We start from the raw sequence: 10,212 nt of genomic DNA, 5'->3' as shown, positions 1-10,212 counted from the left end.
GCACGCCCTGCCAGGTCACTGTACGACCTTGAGAAGATCACCTCATTTCTGTGTCCTTGGTTTCCTTATACAGACAATGGGAGTTATTATGCTGTCTTCTTCCTAGAGTTGCTGTGAAGATGAGATAATGCACGTGTGTATGTTATCTCAGAACATAACGTGAAGTGCAAAATGAACATTAAGCATTGTTTCTTGCCTTGTCATTTGTGGCCTTATGCCCAGGTCAGATAGTTTGGGTTCCCATCCTGACATCAAGTCGTGAGAGCCATTTTGTTTGCTATACAGATTTCAGTGCCTACAAGAGAGTCTGAATACATGACCAAACAGACTTGAATTGTCCTCAGTGGTCCGGAGCCTCCGATTTACAGGAATGGTTCAAGGGTCCCCCTGGGGGCATAGCCTACATGGAACTCACTCAGGAGCTTTCTGGGACTCGGTGACCCTTCTCACTGTGATAATGGCGCAGCTGAATTTCCCAGCAGGGATCATTAATCACAGCAGCCACTGATCCCACAAAGGACAGAGCTGAGCTCTTTGCCAGGCACCCAGGACAAATAGGATTCTTGCTTATGATTCTTGGTTTCAGTCCACTAGGGGGAAGAGAAGCAGATTTCCCCTTTCCATGGAGTAGGTCATGGTTAGACATAGACCATGGATTAGCTTCCAGCTTCCCTTACCTCTTAACTCAGCCTTTGATTCCTTCTACCCTGTCTACCCCCAAATCATAACAAACGCTGACCTGCCGGTATATATGATGGGGTTGAGAAGGAGGAAAGCCAAAAAGTGGAGCAAGGATATATCCCATATCTTCTCACATATTCACTGTATGTCCATTCCAGGCTTTTGATTCTGTGAATAAGAAAAAAATAAAATAAATGGAACTTCATGAGTCCATGCTTTTCTTCACAGCATCCTCCCTTTCAAATAAAGTCCAGAAGCCATATGCGACCATGCCAAGGCACCTGTGTCACTCAAGTGTAGAGCCCATCTATTGCAGTGAAACATACAGATCAAAGTGCTTTTCTGTTGCTGTCTAAAGCTCCTTTCCACCAGGATGGCACCGCAAAACTCATTGATTTGAGGAAAGGGACAAACATGGAAAAATTAGTCCTCAATTTCAGTTCAAAAAAGGGAAACTGAAGATCTCTTGCACGCAGAATGGAACCAGGACCTATAGACTCTGTGAAGAATCAATGATCTTGAGTGTATCATTGACATTGTCCCCACTTTCTTCTTCTGAAAAATGGGGAGATGAAGTTAGATCAAGTGTCCCAGTAGGTATAGTCTTGGCTCTTGGCATTCTGGGCTGGATAATTCTTGTTGTGGAAGCTGTTCTGTGCATCCCAGAATGTCTAAAAGCATCCTTGGCCTCGACTCAGTAGACGCCAATAGCATTTCCCTAACGGTGACCAACGGTGTCTCTAGACGTTGCCAGAGATCCCTTGGACATAAAATTACCCTGGTTGAGAACCACTAAATTAGATGCTATTAGATGATAAACAGTTTACAATTTTCCAGGCTGGAATGAGAGTCGGGGCTCTGCTATCTCCTGGCACCTAGCCCTGTGTGTGGCACTGTGGCAAGCATTCAGCACAAGCTGCACGAGTGAGATGAAATACAGAGTTCCTTCCAGTTCTAGATCAGTTCTTTGGCAGCAAGAGAATCATGTAGACGGTGATGATCTATCTTATCACCCATGTGACTGCCTCTATTTGGGTGCTGTTTAACATTCCTGGATAGAAGTGGACTAAAAATACCTTCCGGCACTATGAAAAAAATAGGTCTGTCTGGCAGTTTAGCAACACATTGTGACTATAATTATCAAGGAGGGTCCACTCAATTCGGACAGCGATCTCAGATCGTGTCCCCTGAAAGTTAACTCTGAATTTTATGAATATGACAAAAAGTTCAGTTGAGAAGAATGAGTCCAGATCTTGGAATATCATGATCTGAACCCAAGTCAGACACTTATCCAGCTGAGCCACCCAGGTGACCTCAGCCTGTTTTTTCAAATGGAATTTTACTGGAACACTGCCATACTCATTCATTGACAGATTGTTTAGGGCTTCTTTGATACAACAATGGCAAAGTGGAATCCTTGGGACCGAAGATCTATAGCACATAAAGTCCAAAGTATTGGCCATGTGGCCCCCTTATAGAGAGGCTTACTGACCCCTCTTGTAGAGCATAAGTTTTCTCAGGAATGCACTGTTGCACAGTAGTAAATACACTTATATTTAATGAGCGTGTGTTAGGTTGCGCCATATTAATTTGTCATCTGTGTAGGTCAAAAATGGTCAGATGTTGGCACTTATGTATGTGGTCCACGTAACAAATTTGCAAGCATAGAAAAATGAGTGGAGTACAGCCTGTGCCCTTAAGGACACGCACACAGGTACACGCGCACATGCACACATGCTGCTGCTGTCAGTAAATGTAGGAATCATTATACTGGAGGCACAAACTCAGTATTTCAGGAGCACAGAGGAGCGTGTGCACGGTTCTTACCAGTAAGGGTGAGGGAAAGGGACTAGAAGCTTGAGAGGCCTCCAGAGAAGTGGCTGTGTTTCTGGGTGCTGTGCATTTGAGCCGTACTTCATAGCACCTGTAGGATTTGTTTCGGGTCAAAAGAAGCATTCTCCAGAGTTTTCCTCAGGGGTGGGGGTGGGATTGACATTGAGCTATAAGAAACTTGCTACATTCCTTTCGTTCAAGCACAGTTGCAATTCATCCTGGAAAACAGTTGCTTAGAATTAGAGGACATTAAAGATCAAGTGAGTATGACTCCCTAATTTTTAGATGAAGGTTGGAGGCAAAGGGATTTGTTCAAGGTCTCCCTGCCATTGGCCAGTTATTTTCTTGGCAGGACTAGAGCCTATGTCTTCTACGCCCCAACTCAAGGCGATGTCCAGCAGGCCACTCGGATGTCCAAGGCAACAGAATCAGAGAAATCACCTACTAGGGACACTGGTGGCAGACAGGTCTGGGCTTGCATTCTGGCTCTGGCACTTACTGACTGTTACTCATCACAGGGTTTGTGAGCCAGAAATGCCTCCTACACAGACACCCTCAGAGTAGAGGGTCAGAGAGCTCAGAGTCTGAAACCAGACTCTCTGAGTTTCATCCCAGCACCACGACGTACTAGCTGCGTCACCCTGGGCACATGACTTAACCTCTCTGGGCCAGTAATACAGAGATAATACTACTATTTGCCTCACTGAGCTATAGGACTGAGTGATTTTAGGATTAAATGCATGCATAAGGCAACACAGAAAAATGCCTAGGACATGCTAAGTTCTATATGCTAACGTTATTAGAAGACAAACAGTGGATTGGGACATCTCAGTGGCTCAGTCGGTTAATAAGCATGTGCCTTCGGTGCAGGTCATGATCCCAGGGTCCTAGGATCCAGCCCTGCCAAGGGCTCCTTGCTCAGTAGGGGGCCTGCTTCTCCCTCTGCTGCTGTTCTCCCTGCTTATGCTCTCTCAGTCTCTCTCTCTCTCACTCCCTGACAAATAATAAATAAATAAATAAAGTCTTTCAAAAAAGAAAAGAAAAACTGTATCCTAGGACTGTTCTAAGAACCAAGGAGGGCAATTTAGGTGAAGTCTTTTTCCAAACTTGTAGAACAATACAAGTAGAATGTATTTTTCTTCTCTATGTGAATTGAAAGACTAGCATCCTGGAGATTGAAGGTGATGACTGTCATTTGTTACAGCCTTACTGTTTGTCAGGGACTTGACTTCTGTTATTTAGCATCACAAGACCCAGAGAGGGTTCTTAGTTTTGGCTGACAATTGTGACTGTGTAGCAGAGCTTAGAAGGGCAGTGTGCTGTAGACTCTGGGGTCAGGCTGCCTGGGTCTGGATCCTTGCTCAGCCTCCTACTGGCTATGTGAACCCAGCTGTGTTGCTTCCACCCTGTGCCTCAGGTTTCTAGTCTGTAAATGAGAATGATGAATACAGTGGTTCTGAGGATGAAAGATAATTTTGTGAAGTGCTTAGGACAGTGTTTGATGTATAGTATTTGTTTAAGGAAGAATGAAAGCGAGAAGCAGGCTCCTTGCTGAGCAGGGAGAAGGATGCAGGTCTCAGTCTTAGGACCTTGAGATCATGATGTGAGTTAAAGGCAGATACTTAACTGATTGAGCCACCCAGGTACACCTATCATCACCATTTTCACTATTACTGTAGATAGAGTTCTGTGGGCATTCAATATATGGTGGTGATTAACTCTGTTGATATTATTTATGTCACTAGTAGAGCACAGGGCCTGGTACACAGTAGGCGCTCAGCACACAGTGAATCAATGAATACATGCTCTGGAGCCAGGCTGCTCAGATTCCCATTCTGGCTCCACCACTTTAGAGCTTTGTGATCAGGCAACTTATTTAATCTCCTTATGCTTGTTTCTATCTCTGTAAAAGAGGGTCTCAGCGTCCTTAATTAATGGGGTTGCTGTGAGCAGGAAATAAGCTAGCCAGCCAACACACACACGGGTGAGGCCACATTGCCCTCTGCTGGCCACACAGTGTAAATGCACATGTATGTCCCCTTGGCCTCCTTCCACCCGAGGTCCAAAGCATCCCTTTACCTGCCTTAATGCCCACAGACAGACACAAGGACCTCTGTGTCCTCCTTACCTCCCTTCAGATTGGGTCCGGGCTGCTCACCACAGCTGATTCAGCCACCGCTGGTTGTTCGCTCAGGGCATTCTCCATCTCTGTGGGCCGGATGCGGTTCCTGCAGGATCAATGGCTCTTGCTTGGTTTCTGAGCAGCTGCCTGGGCCAGGAGACCCAGGTCCTCAGGTCTCGTGTTTTGGAGGGTCACATCTACCTCTGGCCTGCAGGAAAACTGTCGCAGGGAGCCAGATACCTGGACCTGGCTCTTTCATGGGCCCCAAACATGAAGAATGCACACTCTGTGCTGAGAAATACAACACTTGCACACTCCCCAGAGTTTCTCACCTCACTGCCTCTGCTCAGGGAGGAGGGTGAATATTTAGCCCTCCCCAAGCTCTGGGGCTTGGCTCAAGCAGCTTCCCTTGGCCTGAAACATACTGGAACTCTCAACCTTTATCTTAAATATTGATGCAAATTCTGCATAGTCTTCCCCATTAGATTAGCATGTTTCCATCTGAATCCTGCATTTAGCCCACCCATGTCTGAGCCTTTCAGGGACTCCTGTGGTGTCCACCTGCACTATTGGTCGGAGTGAGGATCTTGCCACCCTTGCCAGCCAGTTCCGGAAAGTGGTTGCAGGACCAAGTGAGGGTTCACGTGGTTTAGAGCAGAAAGTAGACACCAAGACCACTGCTCTCATCTGGGAAAGAGGACGCATGAAACGGCATTAGAATTTTCATAGGAATTGTACTGAATCTGTAGATTGTTTTGGGTAGTATGGGCATTTTAATTTTTTTTAAGATTTTATTTATTTACTGGACAGAAAGAGATCACAAGTAGGCAGAGAGGCAGGAAGAGAGAGAGAGAGGGAAGCAGGCCCCCCGCTGAGCAGAGAGCCCGATTTGGGACTTGATCCCAGGACCCTGAGATCAGGACCTGAGCCGAAGGCAGCGGCTTAACCCACTGAGCCACCCAGGCGCCCCAGTATGGGCATTTTAACCATAGTAATTCTTCCAACCCATGAGCATGGAATATGATTCCATTTGTTTGGGTCTTCTTCGATTTCTTTTAGCAGTGTCTGGTAGTTTTCAGTATACAGGTCTTTAACCTCCCGGGTTAATTAGATTCCTAGGTATTTTATTCTTTTTGATCCAGTTGTAAATGGGATTGTTTACTTACTTTCTCTTTCTGATAGTTCACTTGCCTTTACCTCTAACTGGTCTGTTTTACCTTTGCCTCTTGCCATCAGTAACCATAATTCTGACTTCTAAAACCATAGATCAATTTTGCCTGCTCATTTGTACAAATGGAGTCATACAGTCTGTACGTCTTTGTGTCTGACTTCTTTCTCTCCAAATAACGCCTGTAAGATTTATACATGTCATTGTCTGTATCTGTATCAATAGTTCATTCTTCATCGTTATGTAGAATCCCATTCTATAAACATACCTAACATGTACTTCACTCTACTTTTGGTGAGAGAATGGAATTGTTTCCAATCTGGGATAACATGAATAAAGGTGCTATAAATATTATTGTATATGTCTGTTGCTTAATACTTGCAGAGAGTTTATGATTGATCTATATCTAGGAGTAGAGATGCGGAATCATAAGGTGTACATAGTTTAAGTTTGATTAAGTTATGACCACACAGTTTTTAAATTCCTAACGTACACTCCTACCACATTGGAAGCTGAATAAAAGTTGAATAAAAGTTCCAACTGCATAATTATGCTGAGCAAAATAAGTCAGTCAAAGAAAGACAAATATCATATGATTTCATTCATGTGGAATTTAAGAAAGAAAACAAATGCACATAGAGAGAGAGAGAGGCAAACCAGGGAAGAGGCTTATAACTGCAGGAACAAACTCGTGGTCTCCAGAAGGGAGGTGGGTGGGGACATGGGTGAAACAGGTGATGGGGATTGAGGAGGGCACTTGATGAGCACTGGATTTTGTACTGTGTGCTGAATCGCTAAGTCCTACACTGGAAACGAATATTATACTGTATATTAACTAACCGGAACTTAATATAAAATAAAATTGATTAAAAAGATCTACTCACTGCATACCCTCAACAACACTTGTTATTATGGATCTTTCAAACTTCAGTTATCCCTATAAGCATGGAGTATTATTTCATCAGAGTTTTTGAATAATTTTAAGGGCCATGTAGTAGTTCCTTCTGTCAAGATGATAAAGTTTTTTAGTTTACTAATCTTTAATTGTTGGAGGCTTGTTTTGTTTTCTTTTTAATTCTTTACTTTACCATACACCTGGATGATCATCCTTTAATATAAAATTTTTGTGTGCCAATATCAGAAATTAGAAGAGAGTTATCACTATAGATCTTACACACTTAAAAAAGTTAGGGGCGCCTGGGCGGCTCACTTGATTAAGTGATTGCCTCAGCAGTTTTGGCTTAGGTCATGATCTCAGGGTCATGGAATCGAGCCCTTATCAGGCTCTGTGCTCAGGAAGGAACTTGCTTGAGATTATCTCTCTCCCTCTACTCCTGCACCAATCTCTCACAATGTCTCTCTAACATACATAAATCCATCTTCTTTAAAAAAAAAAAGTAACAGGATAATACTATGAGCACGTTTATGTCAACCGATACAACAATGTAGATGAAATGGAAAGATGCCTTGAAAAATATACCTCAGTGGCACCCGGGTGGCCCAGTGGGTTAAGCCTCTGCCTTCGGCTTTGGTCATGATTTCAGGGTCCTGCGATTGAGCCTGGATCGGGCTCCCTGCTTCCCCTCCTCTTCTACCTGCCTGTCGACTTGTGATCTTTCTCTCTCTCTCTGTGTCAAATAAATAAGTAAAATCTTTAAAGAAAAAATATAACAACACAAAATAAAACAAAAATCTGAATGATTCAATATCTGTTTTAATAACTGAAATAATTATTAACAACTTCACCAGAAAGAAAGTCCTAATTCCAAGTAGTTTTACTGGCAAATCCTATCAAACATTTATGGAAGAAATAACACCAAAATTACAAAAACCCTTTCAGACAGTAAAGGAGCAAGTAACACTGGATGTTATCAGGTTTTAAGCCTTTGCCAATGTGAAAAGTGGAAAATCTTTCATGTTAATCTTATTTGTCCTTTGATTACTAGTAAGATTGGAGTGTTTCTTTTTAAAGATTTTTTTTTTTTTTTTGGACAGAGAGAGACAGTGAGAAAGGGAACACAAGCAGGGGCAGTGGGAAAGGGAGAAACAGGCTTCCCACTGAGCAGGGAACCCAATGCGGGGTTCAATCTCAGGACCCTGGGACCATGACCTGAGCCGAAGGGAGATACTTAAAAACTGAAACCACCCAGGCATCCCGAAGTGTTTCTTTTTTTAAAAAAATGTATTTATTTGAGAGAGAGAGAGATCACAATTAGGCAGAGAGGCAGGCAGAGAGAGAGAGAGTGGGGGAAGCAGGCTCCCTGCTAAGCAAAGAGCCTGATGTGGGTCTCGATCCCAGGACCCTGAGATCATGACCCAAGCTGAAGGCAGAGGTTTAACCCACTGAGCCAGCCAGGTGCCCAGATTGAAGTTGTTTGTATATTTACTGTCCTTTTCCCATTTAAAAATCTGAATGTCTGTCTTTTTCTGATTTTTTTTAAGGTTTATTGATTTATTTGAGAGAGGGAGAGAGAACATGAGTTCAGAGGGGAAGGCAGAGGAAGAGAAAGACAGAGAAGAGAGAATCTCAAGCAGGCTCCCCACTACATGCGGAGCCTGGCACTGACATGGGGCTCAGTCTGACAACTAAAAGGTCATGACCTGAGCCAAAATCAATCAAGATTGGACACCTAACTGAGTGAGACTGAGCAGAGGGCGGTGTGCTGATTATGAAAGTAAAAGTCCTCAGTTCGCTGTCCCTCTACCTACACGCTATGGTCTAAAATACCTACTTGTCATTAGAGCACTTCTGACCTAAGGTATCATTCAAGGACCACAACTGTGGGAGAGAGGGATCACGAATCCAGTCACTCCTCATTTACTAGATTTTCAGTAGCGCACTAAGGCACAAGGAGACAAGGTAGTTTGGTTTTGATGGAGAAAGGAGACAGGTCATGAAAAACCAGATATGAAAACCATAAAACTCCACGGTCCTGAAAGAGGCCCTACGCAGCCAGATAAGTGGAGTTAAAGAAGCAAAACAAGCCCTTCTGGCAAAATATTTCATTACAGTCCAGGGCTTATACCGTATTTGTCTGGGGGTTAATCCTTTCAGGGAACCAGAAAAGTAATAAGACAAAGAAAAGTGCAGTATTAGAATTCTTCTCAGAGAGACTGAGAGTGTGTGGCTGGAAGTAATTTGGGATATTGTCTAAGAAACCCATAAAGGACACATGAGTGAAAGGTGGAAGTTGCTAACCATCTACCTAAGCAAATTAGATCAGACCAACCACAGGGCTTTGCTTCTGATGGAGAGGGACATGCAAGTTTGGGGCCAGAGGTGCTTTGCTTGGCACTCTGGGGATGAGGCTGCACACTGTCACCTGTATCTTTCTTTTTCATCCTTCCCCATGCAGCGAACAGCTTTTCCTCCAAACAGATGTTGAACAAATATATAAAGGATGTTGAAAATGTTGGTTACATTTTCATTATGAAGAATATTAGGCTCCCTGAAGAGCTGCACATCTCAGTCTCACCCTGGCTATAGGAAGGTGGAGAAAAGTGAAGGGGAGAGACCCCACACTTTTCCTGGTGCTCACTTGAATCCGCAAGCTCTCCAGCTTGCTCCCTCCTCCCTTCCTGACAAAACAAAGAGAAAAAGAAGAAAAAGGTGAAAGTTGGAGGATGTATTGGGTTAAAAAACACCAGAACTCCTTTCCCCTGTATATAACATAAGGTGATAGAGCTCCAACATCTCCTATCCCCCATTCCAAAATCGGAGAAGCTCTGAAAAATAAAACTGCTTCTCATCTCTCATTCGAAGCAAAAGCTGACCTTTCAGGAAGTAAAACTCTCTGTAGTCTTTATCCTACTCAGTGGGCATATTCATATATTTCAATGCAGAAATATTTATTGGTATGATTTCAAGATGCAGCCCCATGGTTTTATGTACCATATCACCTTTTTAAAAGCTGAAAAACAATGAATTCTAACGCATTAGCCCTATGGTTTTCAGGTAAGAAATAATACTGAAAGATATTTCACAAGGGGTAAGAGAAAATGTTCACAAAGCACCCAGAACAGAGCCTGACACCCAAGAAACAGGAATTCCATTTTCTTCTGTCCATGTTTGGCTTGTTTGGAGAAGGAGCCCTTCTTCAGAAATTAGCTCCAGGCTGGCTAACGGGGATCAGGTATTACCAATGAGGTACTGAGTGAAAATATTTGCAACTTATACAACAGACAGAGAGCTAATTATCTCTAATATATCCAGAATTCTTTTTTTTAAAATATATCCCTAGATCATTTTTTAAAATATTTTATTTATTTGACAGAGAGAAATCACAACTTGGCAGAGAGGCAGGCAGAGAGAGAGGAGGAAGCAGGCTCCCTGCGGAGCAGAGAGCCCGATGTGGGGCTCGATCTCAGGACCCTGGAATCATGACCTGAGTGGAAGGCAGATGCTTTA

General features: G+C 43.4%; 1 long non-coding RNA gene across 1 annotated transcript; it reads right to left on the bottom strand.

The window, feature by feature from the left end:
- Positions 1-739: 739 nt before the first annotated feature.
- LOC123933508 lies at positions 740-4,743 on the bottom strand. Its single transcript, XR_006816622.1, has 3 exons — positions 4,643-4,743; positions 2,509-2,732; positions 740-849 (listed from the first exon to the last, which is right to left on the bottom strand). It is a non-coding gene; the product is annotated as an uncharacterized LOC123933508 (long non-coding RNA).
- Between the last annotated feature and the right edge of the window lie 5,469 nt (positions 4,744-10,212).

Source organism: Meles meles, chromosome 21, assembly GCF_922984935.1.
Source record: "Meles meles chromosome 21, mMelMel3.1 paternal haplotype, whole genome shotgun sequence".
Lineage (NCBI taxonomy): Eukaryota > Metazoa > Chordata > Mammalia > Carnivora > Mustelidae > Meles > Meles meles.
The sequence above is the reverse complement of the archived record's forward strand: the minus strand, read 5'-3'. Positions and strand labels throughout refer to the sequence as shown.